At 44.5% G+C, this 26,374-nt stretch overlaps 1 protein-coding gene across 3 annotated transcripts in view; it reads right to left on the bottom strand.

Annotated features, from left to right (window-relative positions):
* TLK2 (tousled like kinase 2) overlaps window positions 1-26,374 on the bottom strand; it is a 948,113-nt gene that overhangs the window by 870,078 nt on the left and 51,661 nt on the right. The gene's annotated exons all lie outside the window — the stretch shown is intronic.

Genomic DNA, 26,374 nt, shown 5'->3' with positions numbered 1-26,374 from the left:
TACTACACTATGGGGCGATCGGTCAGTCCACTAGTCATTCACTATCTCCAGTGTGTCATCAGTGAGGCACATCAGCTTCCTCCACCCCCAAAAAAAGTTTTACAAACAAATTTGACAAAACAGGCTGTGACAAAGCCAGAAGGCTGGCAGCCAGCACCAGACAAACTGGAACAGAGCATAAAAAAAGGGAGTAAGAAAAGATAGAAGCTGAGAAAGAAAAAAACTTCCCTGAATGTAAGGATACAAATCATTTGATCAAAAAGATGGTAAAGAAGGTGTGCTCCAAGGAAGGGATAAACACGTGGAGAGGAAAGAAAGCCAGAGACTTAGCAAGCAAATGAGGCTTACAAAAAGGATAATCAATGATAAACATTGAATTGACCTAAACACCACTATAAGTATAGGCATTGTTGTACATAATAGTTCTTAGGCAACAAAGCTAAATGTAGGCGAGACCCAAATACTACTGAACAGATGTACACCAAAACTATCAAAGCAAATGCACTCCAAGTAAAAATTTACTTTTATGGTAAGTGTGGTGTAATTTGATTCAGAGGTTTTAGCTGTAGGAGACAGAAAATCTTCCTATATGAGAAAATGTTTCTTTTTATACCCCTTTACCTTTTTTCTCCCTGCATGAATCTACATGAAATTTGGCACGCTAAAACCTTAGCCCTTTAACCAGGAGTGTGCCTTTTCCTAGGAATATATATTCAATGTAAAAAAAAAAAAAAAAAAAAAAAAGGCAATTCAAGTGGAGTTATGGGTAGAACAATATTCTATAATGCACATTTAACAAAACAAAACCTCTGAAATGCACAGAAAACAGGAACACCACATCAAAACAAATTGCACTGGCAAAGCTGTTAAGTCTCGGCACTAAAAGTCCAAGATATTTGCTTTGCCAATACTTTTTCCTATCACATGCACACATGGCTGACATCAAAGCAGCTACTCACATGCCACGACGGGCGAGATGATGTGGAATAACAGTCTGAGCTGCCGACTTTGCAACTGGATAACCAAGTTCGACTCTCTGCAAAACCACATGGGATGACTCCTGGTGGCCCACCGCCCTAGGCCCCGCACCCACCCCCGCAAACCACACACACAACCTCGGCATCATCCTGGACCCCTCCATCTCCATGACACAGCAAATCAATGCTCTAACCTCCTCCTGCTTCCACACACTCCGCACTCTAAGAGACCAGGAAGACAGTCACCCATGCACTCATCAGCAGCAGACTAGACTACGGTAACGCCCTCTACGCCGTCACCACACTCAAACTCAAACGCAAACACAAACACAAACTCCAGCGAATCCAGAACACAGCTGCACGCCTCGTCCTTGGCCTCCCCTGCCACGAACAAATCTCACCACACCTCAAATCCCTTCACTGGCTCCCCATAGACAAGAGAATCACATTCAAGAGCCTCATCCACGCACACAAATCCCTCCACAACACCGGCCCAACCTACCTCAACAAAAGAGTGAACTTTCGCACTCCCACACGCAACCTCCAATCAGCCGACCTCGCCCTAGCCACAGTCCCCCCGCATCCAACGCACCACCACAGGAGGCAGGTCCTTCTCCTACCTCGCCCCAAAACCTGGAACTCCCTCCCCACCAACCTTCGCAAAACCAAAGACCTCCTGCTCTTCAGAAAGAACCTCAAGACATGGTTGTTAGAACAGTGACCCTCCCTGCCCCCCCTTGACTCCGCCCACCCCCCCACGCCTTGAGACCCTCACACGTGAGTAGCGCGCTATAGAGATTTTTTTTTTTATAATTTTTTTTTTATTTGATTGCATCCGCTCAATATTCTGTGATTCTGGGCAAATCTCTTGATCTCCTTGTGCCTAACACACACAAGAACATGTCCTTTTGTAATGTAACTGGTGCTCATATCAAGCACTCCTTCAGGTCATTTATTCAAAGTCTTTGTTTTACGAACTAGCAGTTAAAGGTTATGAATGATGGAAAGAAACAATTGATGTAAAATCAGTCTGGGGAACAAAACACTGGCAAGTGCAGGGCATGGATGCCTTATTTAAAGCATGACTAATTCCACTACAAGTGATTTTTCTGAATGATACAGTACAGAAAAGAAATGAATGTGCCCAGTATCCCCTCAACTTCACGATTCAAAAATGTACAACACTTAGTAAATTACATCGAAGAAAATGGTATGGTACAAAACGGTACATTCAACTGTATAGTTTCAGGTCCCAACGGGTGGTTATTGTGTTGATAACAGAATGAATACACAGTCCACTGGTATTTACATGTTAAATAACACTGTATCTTCTGCTAATGATGATGTACAAAATGACGTGTTTTTTACAGCGTAGGCAAAGTCAACTTAAATCTATTATGCAGCTGAGTTGGACATTACAAGTCTTGAAACTGAATTGCATGCCCTGGAAGCACGTGAACGCAACAGAGTTATTTGTGCCTTTGAAACTGACATGTAAACAACAACTAATGGCAAAGAAAGACGCTATATATACAATGCTTAACACTGAAAAATTAGAGAAGCTGTCTTTCACTGTAGCTGAAACACCATCAGCAGTATGGCTAAGGTATAGAATTATCTCAATCCCCATAACTACATTTCAATTCACATTATGCTTAAAACATTGTCCATTAGGTAGATATGAAGCTTTAGGGGGAGAGCTTTATACATGAGGTGTGGGAATTACCCTTCAATTACAGATGTGTGAGGGGAGTAAAAAGAGGCTTTTCTTAGCAGAAACAAATGTGAAACTTCTTCGAAGCCACCCCATAACTCGTAAACAGGTGACATTGCACAGAGTTTGTAATGTGTCAACAGCCAACTTTGAATGTGACTTAAAAAGGAAGTACCAGTTTCCTTGATTCACCCAGTGTTCCCATGACTTTTGAATGGAGGTGACTTGATGCTGAAGGAATTAAGGCTATTGTGGGATGAAAGCAGGGGGAGGATGCGAAGTTACAGCGCTCTGCATTGCTTTTAGCTCTGAAAATTGGAGCCGCTTGCACCATGAATCTGGAAAAAGGGGCTGAGGAGGGGGCTGTGGTGGGATGTGGCTTGGTCAAAAGTATCCCATTATATGCATACTAAGTGCTTCTTTGTGCTGCTCAGCCACACACCAGAACTCCGAGAGTCTTACATGGATGTCGCATTTTGAGAAAGTATTCAGGCTACATCATTAAGTGGGAGAAGTCCCATCTAAACCCACTGTCCAGAGGCGAAAGGGTGATCACCAAATGCCTCAAACCACAAACCACACTTGGGGGCTTTTAATAACTGGGTATTTTCAGGACAAGAATCGCAGAACATTCCCTCAGAGATCACTTGGAAGGCCTTTTGAATGAGTTCTGAACTTATGTGAAATTTTGGAGCACTCTACTCATGTCACTCTTGAAAAGAGCAGCTGTGTATAAAATTATCACAATGCCAAAACTGGTCTATGTGCTTCAAAATACCCAGTCTAGGGTACCGGAGTGCCCCATATAGCAATGACAAAATGGGTCAGGGGGTTTACGATGGGAAATAGCCTAACCGGATGTTCAAAATTATAATTTGCCAGCTCAACTAATGACAGTTAATGATTAGGTATATGCATTGCTTGCAGAGCCGGCACTGCGAGCAGATTTACACACGATTGGCAACAGGGGGTACCTGACAGCTCTCTATAGACACCAACTATGGAGTATGCTCTCACATCTTACCCAAACAGTTGCCAGGATATGGGCACAGGTTACAAGATAACCAAGGTTGGGCAGAAATTCACAAGGGCTACTCCTCTATGTGCCAGTGATGATCTGAGAGAGGGGGGGGGGAAGACAACAAGGCTTCAACCCCTGGGATACGATGGATATCTCTAGTCTGGGAGCCGCCTGGGACACTAGGGGCATGAAGTCCCTGGGGATGCTCTAGCAGGAATATAGTCTGGCAGGCACCGAAGTGTTTCCCTACTTGAAAATAAGACACACATTTGCGGACCACATCAGTTAGGGTACCACAATCAAAGAATCCTCACCCTTGGAGGATGGTGTACTGGATGGAACCACTGGCAAAGGAAGCGATCTCCCTGTTATATAGAAATATAATGACAATTTGCCGGAGGGTATGACCAAATGAAGGACGGATTGGGAGAGAGAAGTGGACACACTCGAAGATGAGGAGTGGGAGGAGGCGCTGCAGACCCAGAGAGTTACAGAGATACTGGCCAGGTTCCATCTGGTGCAGCTACACGGGAGTTACTACACCCGGAAGGTCCTCTATAAAATGGGAAGGACGGTCTCCAACTGGAGCAGTAAGGGGTGCGACAAAGTGGGATATTTCCTCCACACAGTTTGATGTTGTAGGAGAACCCAGCCACACAGGTTGGCTGTTGATCAGGGCCTCTACAGAGCAACCAGGACAATATTAGGTAATACAATCAAGACAATGATACTCAATGTGTGGGGCTACGATGATCCTCTGAAGTACACCAAACTACTACTAACGGTGGGACTGGTAGTGGCTAACAGAAACAGTGCCAGGAGTTGGGAGTTGAGCATACCACTCGGAAATTTATATGGAGTGACTCCAGATGCAGAGTATCACTCTCTAAACTCTATTAACCAGCTAATCAAGGAGGCCTGGCACTCCCTAACCTGGAGCACTACTATTTAGAGGCAGAGCTACAGTGGGTGGTACACTGGCTGTCTTCCTGCCAACTGTCAGACACAGCTACAACAGCTCTCACTTGGGCTCTTTCACAAGATCTAAGCTTGTTCTATCCCTGTACCAACCTACGCCCCAGCATCCACTTTATACGTGGCATGTTGCTGCTTCTGTAGATGTTTATACATCACTAAAGCAATGAATCCTTACACTCCAGCCATTGCTCTTCTTGGAACACCATGAGACCCCTAGCCCGCCACACTGGCAGAACTGCTACCGTGGCACGCCGCACAAGTTCATACCCTGGGCAATCTTTATGACAGTGGTACACTCCTTCAATGTGAAGCCCTAATGGAGGATACTGGTTTGCCGTCGAGGCCTCCTAATCTATCGCTCCCTTATTGGCACACTGAAGCAGTCACATGCAGACCTAACCCAGGAGCCTCCCACACACCTTACTTTGCAATATTTACATGTGCTCAGCAAAGGATAGCACATCTGCTAAAAAGAATACATATTTCAACTATACTGAAGCCGAACGACCACGCTATCTCTTGATAAATGCGGACCTCATGCATATGTTATGGACATTTCCACGCCTACACCACTACTGGAGCATGGTACTACGCAAACTGTCTCACTGTGTGGGACAAACCATACCAATCACTTGGGAGGCCTGTCTACTAGGACTCTTCCTCAGAGACAAAAAACACAGGGCTACGTACCGGTTTCTGGACCTAGGCCTTATACTAGCTACGAGACTCATTATCCACAAGTGGTGATCATCGACCAACCACGTAATGAAGTGTGGCTGCAATCTCGGTCTGTCTGGGTGCAAGCAGAGTGCATCACCCTTCATCGGGCAGCAGGCTCAAACTATGCAGTACACAAATACCCAATAGCCACCAACCGGGACACAATCCTGGCAGACCTACATACGGCCAAACCTGCAACAACAGTACACCAGAGTACGCTATCACCAAGCAATGCTGCCGATATGATGGGGGCCATTGCCAACACAAATGTCGGACACACCACGTCTACTCCAATGACTCCCCTAACTCGAACCTTACCACGATCCAAACCCACCATCAGCACTACACTTAACTAATGCATCTGGTGTATTAGTTGATGAGTAAACACTAAATCTCCTCCTGGAAATGTACAACACTGATTCTGGGGTGCGCAAGCCTAGTAGTTTTGACCCACTTTTTTTTTTTTTTTTTTAGTTACTCCATTTCTAGTTCAACTGTGGTTTTTTGTTTTTTTTGTTTTTTTTAACACTTTCATTATATCATGGTCACATTTCTCTGCCATAGTGCAATGTCGCCAAATCTGGTCATGTAGCAATGCATGGGTATATGCTTGCCCCTACAATGTATTTATTCAGAATCCTGCATTTGTTTGTGATGTAATTCAGAAATGTGTCCATTTAGACCCGCGTGACAGATGAAATCATGCTAGTGAGCAAATCTCCGACGTGTATATTGTACACTGTGATATATCCAGATCTGCAAGTTTTGCTATATACATACTACTTTGCTGTAACACTAATTGTTATAATGTAACCGACTGTATTCAAACACAATTCAACAAAACAGATTACAATAAAAATTGGGGGGGGGGGGGGGGGGGTCCGTGTGCGTGTGTGTTACCTACTGATGGTCGCCAAAGATAGTTATAGCTAGGAACTACTATCTATAGAATTTTTTTTTTATTTTATATGCCTAAAACTTTCACGCAGCTTGACGAATCTTAAAAAAACAATCTAAACGTATACTTTGCTAAGTTCAGCTTCTGTCTTGAATGTTTCTGGGTGTTCTTTCAAGTGGGGGCTGAGAAAAAGGGGGTGGGGGTTCCAAAATGGTTTTCCCCATTCATTTTTCCATAGGACCTTTAGACATGCCTACAGCCTGAACCACTGAATGGAATTACACCATATTTGGTACAAAGCTAGATTCTGATCCAGAGATCTCTCTTTTTGAGATTTGGTGCAAATCCGTTCAGTAGTTTCTGAGAAATTTAAGGCCAAAAAATATAGATATATAGGGATGCGGATCCTCTGCGGAACCAACTGTCCCCGTGCTGATATCGGATTGGATCAGAACACTTCAGCAAGAAAGTGTTGGCAGCCATCTTGGGACTCGGCCTCAGTGGAGTCACCCCCCAAAAAAAAAAAAAAAGATTAAAACAAAAAAAAAAAAAAAAGAAAGAAAGAAAAAAGGAAAAGGGGCAAGGGTAGAGTCACCCTACCCCTTAGCCCTGATGCTGAGGTCCGTGGGGGACCCCGTCAGGGCTAAAAGGCATTTTTTTTAATGGGGGGGGGAGGGGGCGAAAATCAGAAAAATAAGCGGATCCATCCACAGATTTTTACGATGTTTAGAAAGAGGAAAAAAAAAAAAACACGCTCTCCTGTGCTTTTTTTTGTTTGCCAGCAGGGCCCCCTTCCTTGGGCTTTAATAAGCTCCGGGGACCACCAACCCTGTGGCAAAAATGTTTTTAAGTAAGCCCGGAGACCACCACCTCACAGGGTGATTCTCATTGGAGGTGGCCGCGCGGCCCCCCTCTTGGAGCCACTGAAGGCCATGAGGACCAAAAACACCCTGGGGCGGCTCCTACTATTTTCCAGGGAGCCCACCCACGGTACATGGCTCTTTGCTGTGGCTTGGCTGCAGCCAAGCCGCGGCAAACACTCTGCTCTTTGACAGCGGGCCCTTTAAAGCAGACCCACAGACCCATGCACGCACTCACTCAGAGCCCCACTCAGACCCACTCAGATAGCTATGCACCCACTTGGACTGTCACACACCAACTCACAGACTCACTGACACCCAAATGCACCAACTCACAGACCTGTGCATTCACTGACACCCCCACTAAAACACTGACTTACGCGCTCACACACCCAGACAATCTGACAACCACTCTCGCCCCAGATATGCCCTCTCACACCTATTCCCACACCCAGCAAGGCCCAAAACACCTCCCGCCAAGCACAGCCAAAGGGCAATGCACAGAATTGGGTTGTGTGGTTAGTGAGGTCGGCCGCAGGGTCTGGCTGCAGGCCAGGTCTTGCGGGCAACCTCTGCTGCACACTGGTGAAGGCCGTGCACGGTGTAGAGTTGGGTGGTTATAAAGAGTGGGCACCAGGCCATGTGGCCAACTGCTGCACACAGCCAACGGCACAGCAACAATGCCTTGTAAGTAATTCTACTACACAGATTCACATAAAAAACAAAAATTAAAGCAAAATGGAATTAAAAGCAAAATTCTGGGTTAAAATGGTTACACAGAAAAAGCAGTGTCTTGTGGAAATAGAAATGTTTAAAGTAACTCCATCTTGCGAACCGACTCCATCTTGTACAACAAACATACATGAGACCGAAATAGACTTGACAGTAAAATATGTGCTGAAACCGGAGTTTCAGTACATGTGCTAGTCACAGGGTGGGGGCCGTGACTTTTGGTAAAAAGAACAAAACAGGTAGAAGAAGTAACCTACTGACCTTTGTATTCAGCTGAGCATATATGGCCTCAAAGGAAGTTAGTGGTTAGCCCAGACATGAATAACGCAACACTCAGTACAAACATGATGGTGTGACTTTGATGATCAGCAGATGTGCTTGTGGTGAGCGATGGAATGTGACATGGAGCAAAACATTGTATTTCAAATCTATTTAAGTTATGCACAGTCAGACATGCCTTGAATCTTGACAAATGTGTCTTTGCTTGCAATACTTCAGCAGGGTTCCCGGCCGTAAATAAAAGTGATCCTAATAAACCAAGACGGAATACTGGAGTGGTTTTTGATGGGCAGAGGGCTATAAAAGTCCACATTTTGACATTGGTGAGCCTTAGCCAGGATAATCCTTGCAGTCAGCCTGCCGGACCTCTGGGGTCAAACCCACCACCTCCCCTTCGTTGATTAATGAGTGCTCAAACAGGTAAGCAGATACCAGTGTTTGTATAAAATCTGCCTTCGAGAAGGAGGAGTGGGTACACGCAGTTCGGGAAGACATGTGACCCCAAGAAATTCTCTGAATAACTTTCTGTCCCTAAAAGTCTTTCCCTCTTGAGCTTCTGAGAAGAAGCATAAGCCACAATATTGATATCTTTGTAGGGTGGACTACTAATTAGTCAGACATGACTAACAATGTCCAAGTGTCTGTACTAAGTAAACAGTTTAGCAGTGGTGCATCCGTCCTGGGGACCGAACAGGAATGAAGTATCACTAAATACAGAAAAAGTGACAATAGTGTAATAGTTTATGATACTGTTTTGTCAGAATATGAGATGAGTTGACAATAATATATGTACATTACTTGTTACGTTAAACACTGAAAAATGTGTCATTGTAAGTTATCCATATTATGTGAACATTTGATATAAGTAAAATGTCTGATACTGCTTTGCAACATATTATCAAAGTGTATCAGGGTGATCAAAAAAGGATAATTAAAAATTATAAGGAATGGTATATGGGTACAAACCCTAGTCCTTGTCCTCAGCCAGAAGAGGGATCATTTGACCCATGTCAATTGGGCATTTATAAACATATTTATGGACATATAAAGGGGAGAAATTAAAAAAGAGAATTGTGATCTTAAACATGTGGCAAGCATTTCAACCTAACAAGGTAGAGAACTGAATGTAGTTGGCCTCCCCCTCCTCCTCCTCATAAGAAAGAGGAAGTAAGTCTCTACCAGTAAACCAAAAGATTATTTAAACAAGCAATATGAATATATCCATTAGGAGTAACGCTGCTCAGATACAACACAAACAGAAGACTCAGATACTCATTGCACACTAAGAAAAAAGAAATACACTAGGCAAGTCACAGCTAACTTCACTTTGAAACTAGATGAAAGACCAAGTCAAACAGTTTCATAGCTAGGACACTGTCCTACACAAAAAAGAGACGACCCTACAATTTCAAGTACAACAACAAGATTATTAGCACCAGACTTCTTTCAACAGTCTCCACACCAAAGTTCCAGAAGTAGCAGGGAGATGAGCCTACCACCACCACACATTTAACATTCAGCCCATCACATCATGAACAGATAAATGAAGAACTATATAGAAAACACCTATTACAGATAGAAAAGACAGCAAACTTATGTCAAGAGAGGAACAGGAACATAGATTGATGAAAGAGGAAGAAAGGAATACATTAGAGCCCATGACAACACGCATTGATAATGCTAATGCATTATCTCAAGCTATACATGATACACTCACTGCAGAACATAAAAGGGTACCAATAGAGGTTACCAATGGTGAGTGAAGGGTTGAGTGACGCTATTAAATACACCAAGAAAAAGAAGAAAAAAAAAGATGAAAGAAGTAAAAAGGTTAAAAATATATGGAAAGCATGGAAACCAAGGTGGAATTAAGGGAACACTGCAAGGACAAATAACGGTTGAACAGAAGGACAGTGAGAGCGAGGCAGTAGGAGAGTGGGATGATGTTTTAGATATGCAATATCTGGACACAGCTAGGCATGGTTAATACGAATGTATGTCACAAAATGACAAATAGGAGAGATCTGACACCTAATGAGACAGTAATTATAGGAGAACAAGACTCATTTGCAGTCTACCCTTTCTCAAATGATTTGGCAGATTATACAGAGCAGACCTAGCAAGTTTCCTTCACCATGGCCTAGGGAAGGTTCCTTCCATTCCACCCCCAAGACTTAGCAACAGCCCAAGTTTGTATTAAAAGGCGGGTGGGAGGAGGGGGAGGCAGACCTGTAGTTTGGGCTTCTGAATACATGACAGACTCTTTACACGTATGGCAACAATATGTGAAGAGAGAAAATGGTAGGTACCCCAGAATAAGACAACAACGGGTAAGGAGAAGAAGACCACAATTCAGACAGCTTCAACGGATGCAAAGGGGTCCAGGAGCACATCATTTTACCTATGTGCCATGCAACACATGGATAAGGAGAACTTAAAGAAACAATTACCACCATTTTCTGAGGGAGCTTCTAAATGGATAGCCATCCCGAAAGGCACACAGTAGGAGTACAATGTTCTATAGGGGGCGTGAAGAGACTCCCTGCAAGTATATTGGGAGATGAGACTGACAATATTTTATCAAGTAGTACCATGTACCAATGCAGGACTAAGAATGTTGATTAATGGTGATTAATGGTGACAGGGACACAGAAACATATAACAGCGTACGTGCACTTGTCTGGGCAGAATGGAGGATGAGATATCCAGACGTGCCAGATATAGGTGGCATGATAAGCCAAGTACTGGGGGAACGATGAGTCCGTGTTAGAATATGTTGAATGCGTAAGAAAGCTATGGCCCACTGAGATGGGTCACCGTGATGCACAAGGAACCAGATTGTTTTTTCACATTGTGAAAAACAGGCTGCCAGAGGATCAACAGCAGCTGCAGCACCATGCTAGAAACCATGTCACAGCCAAATGGCTACTGGAAAAGGAAAGGAAAAACGAAGGAACATTTGGGCCATGTCACAGGCAAACTGGCAACTCAAAAAGGAAAGAAAAATAAAGGGAACATTTGGACCATGTCACAGTCAAATTGGCAACACAGAAATTAGAGAAAAAATCCCAAAAAAAGAGCACAATAGGAGCAAATGTAGTCACTCAAGCATCTCCAGATCAAGTTACAGCACAACTACCATAGATACAGTCACAACAGCAGTAGAATCAAGGTCCATGAGTCAGCCTCCCCAGCAAATGATGAAAGGATTGCAGCAACAGGGGGGAGGTAGAGGAAATAAAACAAATATGACATGTTATCATTGCAACAGGAAAGGGCACTTAATAGCATATTTGCTCTTTAGAAAGGCATAACTGGGACAAGGAAGACATTTTTCCCATGCAGGGAATTTTTCTCTTACACAACAGTACCAGCAACTGCCACAAGGTTTTGTGTACAGAGTGCGACAAATGGCTCCACAACAGCCAATGCAAATGATACAACCACAACAGAATTATCAGACATGGATGTAACATCCACCCAGGGCAACACTCAGCACCATAGTATATTCAGCAGATACCACAGAAAGCATAACCGGTACCACAACCAATGGTGGGGGGCACAGTTTTTCAAGCCGGGACTAATCCATTCTTCACACCATGACAGTCTGGACCTGAGACCCTGATATTCCCCGGGGTTGCAAAAACACTGCTTTGCAAACAAGAGCCTATAGCATCCATTAGTATATTGGAAAGAAAATATACGTTTTTGATTGATACAGGGGCAACCAAATCATGCATTAGACATGGAGGTTTACCACTGTCAAATAAATCAATGGCAGCACAAATAATGTCAGCATCTTACACCTGTGAGATTCCAGTTCAGGTAGGAGATTCTTAGTTTCAAAGTCTTTGCTATATGTACCCCAAGCTCCTATAAATTTATTGGAAAGAGATTTGTTATACAAACTGAACAGATCCATTACATTCAACGATGATGGGACATAGCTTTGTTCCACACCAGGGATGCCATCCGTGTGTATGGTCTTACGAACCGCCAGACAATACAGAAGTACAAATGAAAGGTGTACCTCTAAACGTATCCCTGCTATAGAAAGGCATAATGAAATTTATAATTAAAGAACCAGCCTTGCAGGGCAAGTCAATGTAGACACCACCTAAATTGCGGTTTAGACCAGAGTTTCCAGATCCAGAGACAGAAGAAACATAAGTACTATCCCTAAACAGTATCAGGTTAACAAAAACATTTGGGATTCTAGAAGCAGAAGATCACAAGCGAAATTTGTGGGCAACAGAGATATTCATAATTCCGGGAGTCAAAGTTTCTGATATTTCAGATAAAGAACTACTAGAAGAAAAAGTACACAACACTAGGATAGTGTTTCAAGAAGCAGCAGGTACTTAAATATGAGTATAAGTGTGCCCATCACGGATATCCAGGAAAACAACAGGAGAAGCTGGTGAATTACTTGCACAGGTAGCTCCACAGCTATGGTCACAAGATTCAAATGATGTAGGATTAATACGGAGCGCTGAACCTATAAAGGTGACACTAAAAAATGCACAAATGGCCAGAGTTAGGCAGTATAATATTTCACGTGAAGCAAATAAAGGAAAATAATTACCATGCAACACCCTGATTTTTCGGGTGCACAAATCGCAGAGAAATATTTGGGGGATGGCACAAGATTTTTGTCCCTTGAATGCTATTGTAGTACAAGAGTTTTCCGTAGTAGAAGGCACCTCAGTAATATTAACCAACATCCCAAACACAGCAGTGGTTTACAGTGATTGATTTAAAAAAATGCATTTTGTGGTGCGCCTTTACACCCAGAGAGTCATTATTTGACCGCATTTGCGTTCTCTGGAATTCAAGATTTGTATTCTTGTTTGCCTCAAGGGTATTGCGAGTCAACCTCAATTTTTAACAGAGCTTTGAGGAATGATCTGATGAATTTTCAAAGTGAAAGTACAGTGTTACAGTATGTGGATGATTTGCTGATTAGCAGTGGCACTAAGGCACAGTGTGGAAGTGACACTGTAGAATTACTGATACTGTTAGCATACAAAGGTTAAAAAGTTGAAAAGCAAAATTGCAGATTGCTCAACAAGTACAGTATTAATACTAGGACGGGTAGTGTCTGATGAGGGCCGTCACGTGACTCAGGGCAGAGTGGAAGCGGTTAGAAATCAACGACTACCCCAGTGAGTGAAGGCATTACGGAAGTTTTTGGGGTTATGCAACTTTGTGAGAGAGTGGATTTTTGATTACAGCTCTAAGACTGCAACCTTGCACCAGATGATCAAGGGCATGCCTTCAGGGACCATGACACTGCACTGGGCTCCACCGCTGCAACAAATATTCCAAGAATTAAAGGACTGCATAGTCACCTCCCCAGTGTTAGCAACACTAGACTATAACAGAGTTTTTTATGTTCTCCCATACTAATGAAGATACCATGACAACAGTACGAACAGTGGAACCATTGACAGACGATCATGATTGTGCTACACATCAGGAAGATATATGCTTCAGAAGAACAAGTTACTTACCTTTGCTAACGCTTTTTCTGGTGGATTCTCCCATGCGCCAGCATCCAATGGAAAATCTTCTTCCCAGCTCTCCACGTTGACGAGGACGTCACAATTGCACGGCTCCATGCGACTCAGTCTGACGTCACCGTGCCAATAAAAGGTCCTCGCTGGTGTGCTGACATCAGTTTCACCCATTTTTTACGTGCCTTTGAGGCGAATAGGTGAAAACCGACCTCACAATAGCTCCAATAAATACATATTTACATAAAACCACCATGATGCAATGTAATCAGAACCATCATTTATATATATACAGAAAAAGCATCAAAATATACACACCAATAAAACCACATATCTTAGTGTAACCAGACAGGCAACGGGGAGGCGGGTGGGACTGTGAGGAATCCACTGGTAGCTATGGTATCCACCACAAAAAGAGTTACCAAAGGTAAGTAACTTGTTCTTCTGATGGACACAACTACCTGTGGATTCCTCACCTTATGAATAGAGTCCCAAAGCAGTACAGCACTCGGAGGTGGGTGCCTGACTGGTTACACCAAGAAGTCCTGCAATACCGATCGTGCAAAATGGCCATCCCTCCTAACCTCCGAGTCCAAGCAGTAATGCTTTGCGAAGGTGTGGAGGGACGCCCAATTTGCTGCTTTGCAAATATCCACCACTGGAACCCCTCTTGCCAGGGCCGAAGTAGCGGACTTAGCCCTGGTGAAATGGGCTCCGATACCCTCAGGGGGAACTTTCTTTGCCAACGAGTAGCAAATCTTGATACAAAGAATGACCCATCTGGAGATTTTTTTTTTTATGGACTGCTCTGCCCTTCCTCTGTCCAGTATACCCCACAAACAGCAGGTCCTCCAGGCGAAAGTCTTTCGTCCTTTCAATATAAAAGCTAGGAGCCCTTTTAGGGTCCAACTGGTGAAGATTCTCTTCCTCCTTCGAGGGGTGAGGAGAAGGGTAGAAAGATGGAAGGGTAACAGTCTGCCCTATATGAAAAGGCGTTAGTACTTTTGGAAGGAAAGCCACCCTGGTTTTCAACACCACTTTATCCGGGAAGAACAAGGTAAAGGGGGGTTTAACAGAAAGGGCTTTAAGCTCATCAACCCGCCTAGCAGAGGTTATAGCAATGAGAAAAACTGTTGTAAGCACCAGAAACTTTAGCGGGCAAAAGTGCATTGGTTCGAAAGATGACCCCATTAAAAAGGTTAAAACAAGATGTAGGTCCCACTGAGGCATATGAAAAGGAGTGGGAAGAAACCTATTAACTAAACCTTTCAAGAACCTAATCACAATAGGCCATTTAAACAAGGAGGGCTGATACGGGAGGCAAAGAAAGGCTGACAGAGCAGCCAAATAACCCTTAACTGTAGCTACTGAACAACCCTTCTCTGCTAAATCTAAAGCAAATAATACAATTTCGGCGAGGTGGGCCCTCAAAGGATCAATTTGCTTTTCTCCACACCAAGCCACAAATTTTGCAAACTGCCGGCATAAACTGTCTTAGTGGAGTGTCGTCTGGCAGAAAAAATAACATCCACTACATCTGGTGGGAGAGAAAAAGAACTCCGGTTGCCCCGTTCAATCTTCAGGCATGAAGGTGCAGGCTCTGGAGGTGGAGGTGTAGAACCTGCTCCATTTTGAAGCATTGAATCAACGCCTGGATGTCCTGAATACGCGGAGGCAGAGGATAGGCCTGATTCAATGTAGTATCCAGTACTGCCCCTATGAACAGGAGACGTTGAGAGGGTTCCAGGGGAGACTTGGGTACATTTATCGTAAAACCCAGCCTGAACAACAACTGAGTTGTCATCTGCAAGTGACGCAACACAAGCTCTGGAGACTTGGCTTTGATCAACCAATCATCCAGGTAAGGGAATACCAATATCCCCTTCCTTCTGAAACCTGCTCCTACCACTGCCATCACCTTTGTGAAGACTTGAGGTGCTGAAGTAAGACCAAACGAAAGGAACGCAAACTGGTAGTGTTGCGCCCCCACCACAAACCGGAGATACTTCCTGTGCGACTTGAGTATAGGGATATGAAAGTAAGCATCCTGCAAGTCGACAGATACCATCCAATCTTCTTTGTTCAATGTCAGAAGTACCTGTGGCAGAGTCAGCATCCAGAATTTTTCCTGTTTGAGGAACCAATTCAAAATCCTCAGGTCTAGGATTGGTCTCTGTAAGGAAATGCCTCCTTGGCATGGTTACCCCTTGACTTTTTGCCTTTGCTGATGCTATGTTTTGAATTGAAAGTGTGCTGAGGCCTGCTAACCAGGCCCCAGCACCAGTGTTCTTTCCCTAACCTGTACTTTTAATTCCACAATTGGCACACCCTGGCATCCAGATAAGTCCCTTGTAACTGGTACCTCTGGTACCAAGGGCCCTGATGCCAGGGAAGGTCTCTAAGGGCTGCAGCATGTATTATGCCACCCTAGAGACCACTCACCCAGCACAGACACACTGCTTACCAGCTTGTGTGTGCTAGTGAGAACAAAATGAGTAAGTCGACATGGCACTCCCCTCAGGGTGCCATGCCAGCCTCTCACTGCCTATGCAGTATAGGTAAGACACCCCTCTAGCAGGCCTTACAGCCCTAAGGCAGGGTGCACTATACCATAGGTGAGGGTACCAGTGCATGAGCACTGTGCCCCTACAGTGTCTAAGCAAAACCTTAGACATTGTAAGTGCAGGGTAGCCATAAGAGTATATGGTCTGGGAGTCTGTTTTACACGAACTCCACAGCACCATAATGGCTACACTGAAAACTGGGAAGTTTGGTATCAAACTTCTCAGCACAATAAATGCACACTGATGCCAGTGTACATTTTATTGTAAAATACACCACAGAGGGCACCTTAGGAGGTGCCCCCTGAAACTTAACCGACTATCTGTGTAGGCTGACTGGTTCCAGCAGCCTGCCACACTAGAGACATGTTGCTGGCCCCATGGGGAGAGTGCCTTTGTCACTCTGAGGCCAGTAACAAAGCCTGCACTGGGTGGAGATGCTAACACCTCCCCCAGGCAGGAGCTGTAACACCTGGCGGTGAGCCTCAAAGGCTCACCCCTTTGTCACAGCACCGCAGGACACTCCAGCTAGTGGAGTTGCCCGCCCCCTCCGGCCCCGGCCCCCACTTTTGGCGGCAAGGCCGGAGAAAATAATGAGAATAACAAGGAGTCGTCACTGGCCAGTCAGGACAGCCCCTAAGGTGTCCTGAGCTGAGGTGACTCTAACTTTTAGAAATCCTCCATCTTGCAGATGGAGGATTCCCCCAATAGGATTAGGGATGTGACCCCCTCCCCTTGGGAGGAGGCACAAAGAGGGTGTACTCACCCTTAGGGCTAGTAGCCATTGGCTACTAACCCCCCAGACCTAAACTCGTCCTTAAATATAGTATTTAAGGGCTCTCCCTGAACCTAGAAATTAGATTCCTGCAACAACAACAAGAAGGACTGCCTAGCTGAAAACCCCTGCAGAGGAAGACCAGAAGACAACAACTGCCTTGGCTCCAGAAACTCACCGGCCTGTCTCCTGCCTTCCAAAGAACTCTGCTCCAGGGACGCCTTCCAAAGGGACCAGCGACCTCTGAATCCTCCGAGGACTGCCCTGCTTCGACGACGACAAGAAACTCCCGAGGACAGCGGACCTGCTCCAAAAAGACTGCAACTTTATCCAAAGGAGCAGCTTTAAAGACCCCTGCAATCTCCCCGCAAGAAGCGTGAGACTTGCAACACTGCACCCGGCGACCCCGACTCGGCTGGTGGAGAACCAACACCTCAGGGAGGACCCCCGGACTACTCTACGACTGTGAGTACCAAAACCTGTCCCCCCTGAGCCCCCACAGCGCCGCCTGCAGAGGGAATCCCGAGGCTTCCCCTGACCGCGACTCTCTGAAACCTAAGTCCCGACGCCTGGAAAAGACCCTGCACCCGCAGCCCCCAGGACCTGAAGGACCGGACTTTCACTGCAGAAGTGACCCCCAGGAGTCCCTCTCCCTTGCCCAAGCGGAGGTTTCCCCGAGGAAGCCCCCCCTTGCCTGCCTGCAGCGCTGAAGAGATCCCTTGATCTCTCATTGACTTCCATTGCGAACCCGACGCCTGTTTCTACACTGCACCCGGCCGCCCCCGCGCCGCTGAGGGTGAAATTTCTGTGTGGGCTTGTGTCCCCCCCGGTGCCCTACAAAACCCCCCTGGTCTGCCCTCCGGAGACGCGGGTACTTACCTGCTGGCAGACTGGAACCGGGGCACCCCCTTCTCTCCATTGAAGCCTATGCGTTTTGGGCACCACTTTGAACTCTGCACCTGACCGGCCCTGAGCTGCTGGTGTGGTAACTTTGGGGTTGCTCTGAACCCCCAACGGTGGGCTACCTTGGACCAAGAACTGAACCCTGTAAGTGTCTTACTTACCTGGTAAAACTAACAAAAACTTACCTCCCCCAGGAACTGTGAAAATTGCACTAAGTGTCCACTTTTAAAATAGCTATTTGTGAATAACTTGAAAAGTATACATGCAATTGAAATGATTCAAAGTTCCTAAGGTACTTACCTGCAATACCTTTCAAACAAGATATTACATGTTAAATTTGAACCTGTGGTTCTTAAAATAAACTAAGAAAAGATATTTTTCTATACAAAACCTATTGGCTGGATTTGTCTCTGAGTGTGTGTACCTCATTTATTGTCTATGTGTATGTACAACAAATGCTTAACACTACTCCTTGGATAAGCCTACTGCTCGACCACACTACCACAAAATAGAGCATTAGTATTATCTCTTTTTACCACTATTTTACCTCTAAGGGGAACCCTTGGACTCTGTGCATGCTATTCCTTACTTTGAAATAGCACATACAGAGCCAACTTCCTACAGTCTCAAACGACCGTCCTTCTTGGGGATCAGGAAGTATCGTTGAATAACAACCCTGACCTCTTTCCTGCTCTGGAACCAACTCCACCGCACCTTTTGACAACAGGATCTGAATCTCCTGCTGCAGCAACAGGAGATGGTCTTCTGAACAAAACGAGGGACGGGGAGGAATGGAAGGGGGAAACTCCTGAAAAGGAAGAGCATATCCTTTTCTCACAATGTTCAGAACCCATGAGTCTGATGTAATTAGCTCCCACTCGTGGAGAAAAAGACATAAGCTTCCCCCTACAGGAGAAGTGTGGTCGAAAATGGGGAGAAAACCAGGGCTGCTTGTCTTGTTGTTGTCTTCCAGAGGAAGAGGATAATGCAGGGTGCTGCTGCGTGGCCCCTCTTGTCCAAACCCTCTCCCTCCCTCCCTCTAAAGGATCGATATGGGAGGCTGGCAGGCTGCTGGACCGTGGACCGGGGTCTCCCACCTGAAAGGGGTGGCAGAAGAGACTTGCAGACCCAAAGACTTCGCCGTGGCCAGACTATCTTTAAAGCGCTCTAGGGCAGAGTCCGCTTTATCACCAAACAGTTTCTCTCCATCAAAGGGCAAATCCAATAAGATAGTCTGCACATCAGAAGAAACCCCAGAGAACCTCAACCAAGCATGCCTCCTGGTAGCAATAAAGGTACCCATTGCCCTGGCCACCGAGTCCATGGAATCCAGACCAGACTGGATTATCTGTTTTGCAGAAGCCGGAACATCAGATAGAAGTTCGCTAAATTGACCCTGTACATCCTGCGGCAGGTCAGGAACCATAGCCCTAGCCGAGTCTATCAGGGCGTGGACATATCTACCAAGAACACAGGTAGCATTCACAGCCTTGAGAGCTATGCTGCAAGAAGAGAAAGTCTTCTTTGCAGATTACTCCATCTTTTTGGACTCCCTGTCTGATGGAATCACAGGGAAGGAGCCTGGAGCAGACCGTGTAGAGCAAGAGGCCTGAACAACCAGACTTGCCGGGGTAGGATGTTTTGATAAGAACCCCGGATCTCCAGGCGCCACTCTGTACCTTCTTGGCACAGACCTATTGACAACAGGTGACGACACAGGCTTCCTCCAAAGCTCTAAGATGGGCTCCGTAAGAGCATCGCTGAACGAAAGCAAAGAATCCGCAGAAGTCAATGAAGGGTGTAGGACCTCCGTCAAAATGTTTGTCTTAACCTCTGTAGCAGCAATGGGAGATCTAAAAAGATTGTCGCCTTCCTAATCACTGTGTGGAAGGAGGCCGCCTCCTCCGTGAACTCCCCCGGTAAAGATAGGTCCGGGGAAGTGTCCAGCCCACTAGCCGAATCCAGCACTTGATTTTCTCCCAAGGGCTCCACAATCTCCCACTCTTGCAACAACTGCCGTTGGTACTCTTCCTCTTCTAAAAGCCTCAAGGCCTTTCTACGCGACCTCAGCCTGGCCTCTAACCTCAGCGTCGACATAGAATTGGCAGACGTCGATGACACTAGCTTCAAAACTTGAAGACGCAGAACAGGAGAGGAAGGTTAGCTTCTGTCAAATCCATCATTCGGATCCGGTGCCTGAGTGAATCCCAACAGCGCCGAGGACACTTGAGGCTCCACCATCGGCGTCGTCTCACAGAGCGATGAGAGCAGCGCCATAGGTCTGGAAGGCGACGTCATCGGAACCACAGGACCTCGATGAGACGTCATTGGCGCCAAACTGGCCCCCTCAGCCGGATAGAAGGACATAAACGGCGCCACCTTGTAAGGAGCTGGAGAGCCCAACGTAAATGCCAACGGACCCGTGGGACCAGCCAGTGCGCCAGAAGGGGCCATAGCATTAAACATCGAGAACATGGCATTTAAAAATGCCACTGGATCCGCTCACGGAGCTGGGAAGGCAGGATACTGCTGGTCTCCATGTTGCGCCTGTGCTTGTGGAATATCGGAATCATGAGCAGCAGGTGAAAATCGAGGAGTCTCTGGAGGTGCCACTGCCTCGAAGACCGACGGCATCAGAGAAGCCTGAGGGCTCTGAGGTTGCAGAGTCACCGTCGGACTCACCTCCCACGGCCCCGTCAAGATAGAGACCTTGATCTTGACCGGCTCCGAGCCGAACGACGCAGAGTCATGACGACGTAGTTTCTTGAGTCTCTTCGAAGAAGTATGGGAAGAGGATCTATGATGACTCTTATGCCCCTTCTTCGCCTTGGCCAAAAAGAATTTGGCCTCTCTCTCTTTCAGAGCCTCAGGGTTCATGCTCTGGCAGGAAACACACTCCTCAACGTCATGCTCAGAGCTCAGACACCAAAGGCAGTCGTCATGAGGGTCAGTAACCGACATGCGACCCCGCACTCTCGACATGGAATAAATTCCGACTTCCTAGGAGGAGACATTGTAACTAGAAACTTGTAACAAGATGGAACACCTCCAACAGTAGCAAGAGCTAGGAGAAAACCGTTAGCGTCGAAGGCACGGAAAAAAGGGAACTGACGTCAGCACGCCGGCGAGGATCTCTTATTGGCACGGTGACGTCAGACTGAGTTGCGTGGAGCCGTGCAATTGTGACGTCCTCGTCGACATGTAGAGCTGGGATAAAGATTTTCCATCAGATGCTGGCGCATGGGAGAATTCATAAGGTGAGGAATCAACAGGTAGTTGTAGCCATCAGAACTACCCTTACCACACGGCAGAATGTTATATATTGATGGTTTGTCCCTAATAGAGCAGCAAGCAGGAGTAAGACACACAGGTGCAGCAGTAGTAGAACAAACAGGAGTTCCAACAAATGTCATGTATTCAGTATTACAGCATATACCACTGCCATCCAATTTTTCAGCACAAGCTGGAGAATTGAAAGCTCCGATACAGGCCTTACAGATCATGTGCAAATGATGTTACTGTTTATTTTGTGTCAGCATATGTCACTTCCACTGTGCACTCGTCTCATCAAATGGGGAAGATGGGGTTTCAAGAAAAGAGACAGTACATCCGTGTGTGGTCTCCTCCTACAGGAACTGATTTCAGAATTAGATAAAGGGGGGTTGGGAGGATGAAACCAATAGTGAAATGTCAAGTACATACAGGTGGGTTCGATACCATTTCCCAAGGTAATGACATAGCAGACAAAGCAGCTAAAGAAGCAGGACAGATGTCCTCTAGAATATGTACAGTGACAGAAGGGCACTTTGGAAACAATGACGTATCTTATCTCACATTAGCAGTACATCATTTACAGTACGTACAGGAAACAGCTCCTATGGGAGAGAAAGAAGTTTGGGAAAATAGAGGATGTATAGTTTCAAGTGATTTTCTCGACATACAGACACAGGAAAGTTAGAGATGTCATAGAGGTTGCTGCACTTAGCACTGACTAAATTACATTTGCCATCACAAAATATGCCAAACAAAAAACTATTGGATATATTTTCTGCATACTAGTTCATTCCTGACTGCCCTAACTTAACAGATATATTTTTACATCAATGTTTCATTTGCAAACAGTATGGTAGCACAAGACCACTGATAACACCATCATCCTCCATTCCAATACCTGAAGGCACTTTTGAAGAGTTGCACATAGATTATGTGGACATGATTCACAGATGCCAAAATATGAGATTTGATTGTAGTCGGCTTTCCATCCTCTAGATGGATAGAGGCAGGAACTTGCCAGAGCCAAGATGCAAAAAGTGTAGCCAAAGTTTTAGTTAAAATAGTTATCCCACGATCGGTAATTTCAAAAGGGATTTGCTCAGATAATGGTAAACATTTCACCAACAAAATATTTGAGCACATAAATAAATTATTAGGCATCCAACACTCTATAGTATTAGCCTATCACCCACAAAGCAATGGAATTGTTGATGACCTTCATTGTGCTCTGAAGGAAGGATACAATACGCAAATTATTAGTCATGTTGAATGCAAATTGAATTTACTGATTACCATTGCCTCTATTTGCCTTAAGGAATGGTCCCTCTTTGGACCATAATTTGACCATGCATCAAACAGTTACAGACAGATTAATGCCATTGGGCTATGTGCCCCATTGAAAAAATAATGACGCACAAAAACAATTGATTTAGTAAGGCAAGAGATGTCAGCAATGAGTGCATTCACAGGTTCAGCTGCAATAAAAAGCTCCACCGCCCTACCAGTGGTACCACAGAAGAAGATCTTTACCGGATGACAGGTCTTTGCGAAGAACTTTGCACGCCAGTGAAAGGATCCACATTTTCTCAGCCCCTACAGTGATTCAAGTAACACCTACAACAGTAAAGGTTTAGGAACTAAACCACTGGATTCACTTATCAGATGTACGACTGTCCCAATACCACAGCCCAAGAGAAAAAGAGAACTTACTGACCACTCACTACACCCATTATGGATGAGGAACACTTGGTATAGAAGTTTACATACTACTGTCAGGGAACACTCAGATAAGTCATGTTTTGTTTGCTCATTAATACCACATGCAGCAGAAAGTACTGAAAAAAAAAAGAGTGGAGACAGCAGATCCCACATGTCTGTTAGCATTAACGTCCTGCTCCTTTGGGGACCAAAAACAGTATTCTAAATATTATTTCAGGACAGTAAAGATGAGTACCACAGCAGTATTTGGAATAAGAGCGGAGCAACACTGTACCAATGGTAATAAAATATGAATAGCAAAGCGAAAGAATGCAAAAATAGGCCTACACTTACCTTTAAAGAAGCAGCATATAAGAAAAGGCAGTGGGTTTTTAATACTAGAGCTATTTGTCCCTCCAAAGTTTTAAAGGAAATAAGTTACAATGCTACTGATTATTAGGAAACAAAAACAGGATGTAGTCCCATATGGGATTAAGAAATAACAAGTATGACATTTTGACCCAATACCAGTACCAATACATATTTTCCAGTCTTGAATTATACTATATGTTTTCGAGGCAATGGGACGCAACCAGTAGGTAGGAACAAAAAGTGTCAAATTACATTAGATCTTCAAGGCCTACAAAAAGGAACAGAAGCATTAATAGATATGTTTTTGGCATGCGGCACAAAAGCACATTATCAACTGCCCAAAAGTTGGCATGGTATTTGTTCCATTGTTATGCTAATGTCCCAAACACTAGTGGTACCATGACATGAAAATGTCAGAGTGGAAGACATTTACGCCCATGCACAAGAGAGAAAGCATGCCCTAACACACAGGTGGAAGAGGAGCATACATCAACAATTTGCCCTGGACGTGAAAGGTGTGCCAGAAGAGTTTCTACTATTCTCCAGAAGTGAGGCTTGGAGCGCAAGTGTTTCCAGTCTTCCAAGCAGTTGCTAGTGCCAGATGGATGCAGCAAACGAGATATGAACTTATGTTATTAGTGAATGGCACAGATGATGGTTTTAATGCTATCAGAGAAGAATGAAGGGCAATGAGAATAATGGTGATGCAGCATTGTGTTGTACTGGACTTACTAACGGCCTTGGAAGGAGGAGTGTGTGACAAAATTGGCTCCTCCTGCTGCATGTTCATTCCAGGAAATGATTAAGACAATGGTACCTTATCCAAGGCAATGCTAGCTTTGTACACTATTAAGAAAACATGGCCACGGAACAAACTAAACCTACGGATTGTTTTTCAGGGTGGTTTTCATTGTTACCATCCTGGATGTCACAGTTATTTAAAGCCCTCCTGCCCATCATAATAGTACTACTGCTATGTGGCTGTATCTTCCAAACAATACTGCAATGCTGCCGGAGACAGAAGGCAAACGTAGGCAGCCTAGGGATTAGTTTGGTTAGAACAACAATTAGGCTAATGGACAATTGGGGACAGCCACAAGATCATCAGCATCAAATAAGTGTTGATCAATTAACGAGAGGGGGGAATGTGGAACTAGAAATGTCTACAGTAACTCCATTGTGGATATACATGATATGACATGAATGTACAGGAGATAGAAATACTCACCAGTAAAATACGTGCCGACACAGGAGTTTCAGCACATGTGCTAGTCACAGCGTGGGGGCCATGACTTTTGAGAAAAAGAACACAAACCGGTCCAAGAAAAAACCTATTGACCTTGGTAATCAGCTGAGCATATATGGCCTCGAGGGAAGTTAGTGTTAGTCCAGACATGAATAACCAACACTCTCAGTACAAACAGGATGGTGTGACTTTGATGATCAGCAGATGTGCTTGTGCTGAGCAATGGAATGTGGCAGGGAGCAAACCAATGTATTTCAAATCTATTTAAGTTATGCACAGTCAGATATGCATTGAAACTTGCCGAATGTGTCTTTGCATGCGATACTTCAGCAGGGTTCCCGGCCGTAAATGAAAGTGACGCTAAGAAACCAAGACGGAAGACTGGAGTGGTTTCTGATGGGCAGAGGGAAATAAAAGTCCACATTTTGACATTCTCGTGGTCATGAACCTTGTCAGACCTGCAGCATCGAAGAGAAAATTCACAAATAATTATGATAATGTTGCAAAGCTTATTCGTTCCAAAAGGAATCAGAAATGTTTAACTTCAGTGGAAAGATACTGGTTCGCACCAGGTGTCAATGATTATGAGGCCATGATCTGAAAGAAGAATGAAGATGCAGAGATCACAGGTGAATAGGGCATCAAAGGTGGAGCTGAAGGTTTAGTTGCAATTGATAAACCAGGTGACTGCACACACATAGAATGCTGCTGAACAACTGGTACACTCAGATTGGTCAAATTACTTCCCAGATTAACTGTTTCACAGCAACTCATGCACCGAAATTTTAAGTCTCACTTAAGAATGTTGAAACCAATTCTAACTTAAACTCCTTCAAAAAAGAATGCCATTGTGTCACTGCATTGATATTCAGTGGAGTAAGATGTATCTTCATTCAAGTTTCCCTTTACACTGACTTATTTCTTCAATAGCAAAAAAAAAAAGTTATAACAAATGTAGTTAATATCCCATTATACTGATTCAAGAATAAAGGATTGAAGAAGGAAGAGATGAGCCCAAAACAGTCTTGAAGGTACTCAACAAGTCGGATGCAATGTTTTAAAAACAGGTATATTTCTGCTGCATTTGAATATAGTCTGCAATATGGAATTGAGTCTGTAAAAGTTGCAAGGAGTTACAAGCAGGGCTCGGCTTCAAAGGATGACATGTGCCATGAATAGTGATAGAATCACAAAGAAGTGAGTGTTCTAGTATATTGGTGAAGGCAGATAGACTAATGAAAGCAAGAGTGTGCTTTGGCCCACAATTATGCTCTAAAGGAAATTTGCAGGCGCTGAAGGTGTTTGTTGTGCATGCTTTCATAACATCTAAGAGATGTGCTTCAGACAATCATAAAAATGAAATGTAGGGACTGAAACAGATATTCCTTCACGAAGAAGAGCACAAGACATTGATCTTCAGTGACAGAAAAAGGGGTACTCTGTACCCATTCAATTGAGGGAAGATTGTATGATGCTTCTTTCTTAGAGATTGTTAAGTAGCATGCGACCTGATTAAAAGGGAAACAATGACATACTCATTTAAAAGCAGCCATGGCACTTGGTGCATCAAAAGTGTCGGAATGACTAATTTAACTGTATTAATACACACATCTGCGCTTGCCTCATTTATAAAGATTACAAAATCTTTTTAAAAGATTGAAAGCAAAGGAGGTAATGGTAGAAATTATATAAATGAGTTTAAAAAGAGTCTGGGAGCCATCATCTTTAACTGTGAAAGTGGTTTGCATTATCTTTGTCAGTCTTCCTATTTTATTCTGCAGCTTCTTTTTCTGAATGTCTGCAATTCCTTCATGGTAGCATAAATCAGCATTGCTTCAAAACTTTTATTTT

The sequence above is a fragment of the Pleurodeles waltl genome, chromosome 6, assembly GCF_031143425.1.
Source record: "Pleurodeles waltl isolate 20211129_DDA chromosome 6, aPleWal1.hap1.20221129, whole genome shotgun sequence".
Lineage (NCBI taxonomy): Eukaryota > Metazoa > Chordata > Amphibia > Caudata > Salamandridae > Pleurodeles > Pleurodeles waltl.
Note: the sequence above shows the minus strand (reverse complement) of the source record. Positions and strands in the feature narration are given on the sequence as shown.